Source organism: Ursus americanus, chromosome 15, assembly GCF_024610735.1.
Source record: "Ursus americanus isolate L20-20 chromosome 15, mUrsAme1.1.p, whole genome shotgun sequence".
In the NCBI taxonomy this organism is placed as follows: domain Eukaryota; kingdom Metazoa; phylum Chordata; class Mammalia; order Carnivora; family Ursidae; genus Ursus; species Ursus americanus.
The window spans coordinates 51,247,180-51,248,564 of NC_142141.1; positions in this window are offsets into that span (position 1 = coordinate 51,247,180).

The following is a 1,385-nucleotide window of genomic DNA, read 5'->3' on the forward strand; positions in this document are numbered from 1 at the left end:
TTAACATTTTATTTATTTATTTGAGAGAGAGAGTGAGAGAGATTACAGAGGAAGAGGGAGAAGCAGACTTGCCACTGAGCAGGGAGCTGGACATGGGGCTCAATCCCAGGACCCTGGGACCATGACCTGAGCCAAAGGCAGCCACTTAACCGACTGAGCCACCCAGGTGCCCCTAAGTTTATAAATTTTCACCCACTAATTTCCCTTGTAGAATTTTTTCCTAAGAAAACAGTCAAAATCCTGAAAAAAATTCATTACAACAACTGTCTCATTTGTAACAATGAAAATTTAAAAACTGGGAAGAGTCCAGGTAGCCAGTTATCTGGGGATTGTTAACTAAATGCTATCATTTCCATAACCAATGCATTTAAGAGTTCCATGTGTCGATCAATTATGATGGATATTTACTTCGTTTCCAGATTTCTTGCTATTATGGACGTCAGTAACATTTATAACAACTAGGTTTTAAAAAGTGAGGGTAAATTTTAAGAACAAATATGATTATAACTATTCTAAAAAATATGCATTGGAAAAAAAAAGTCTAGAAAGAACGAAACCAAAATTACAGTGTGACTAACACATGTTGAAGCTTCTGGTACCATTTTACATTTTAAAGCAAACAATCACTGGAAAATTCTTAGAAAATTAATAGTTATCAGTTGCATAAGTGAAGAATATGGCCCTTTCTGTCTTTCTACCCTCACAAGTATAGGAAGTGGAAGGGATATTTTGTCCATATAGTGTTATAAATACTATATTCCAATTTCTTGAATTCTTAATCACCATGTAAAGATGCAAATCGTAGGCAGTTCACAGCTCTTTGGTATTCAGTTAACCTACTGTGCTTTGCTGAACCAAAATGCAAATTGAGATCACTCCTGGACAAGGTTCATGTTCTCCATGCCATTATTGTTCCTTAATCATGCAGTTAACCACCGAGGGCAACCAGTTTTTCAATGTCCCATAATCATTCCATTGGGGTAATTACACGTTCTCCAGTTTCATTTTTAAACAGCTTTCCAGTAGAAGCAGAAATTCAACAACTTAAGCTAGTTTTCTTTTGCCATGTGCTTGCACTGCTGAATAAAATCTTCACGTGGCCCAACAATTATTAATAACTCTAAATTATCAAAAACTCAATAATTATTTAATATTAGTGTAACATGTTTACCATTGCATTAAAAAAAAAAAAGAAAAAAAAATGAATCCCCACTCAGTAATTAATACTTGTGACTCATTCCCCCAGAACAAACTACAAAGGAAAATGCTAGACGATTTTTCAGGAGATTGAAATTACCGCTCTAGTATTATTAAGGTGGTTATTACAAGTTAATTGAATATCAGTTGATTACACAAAGGAACACTTACTGAGTCTTTTCAGGGTG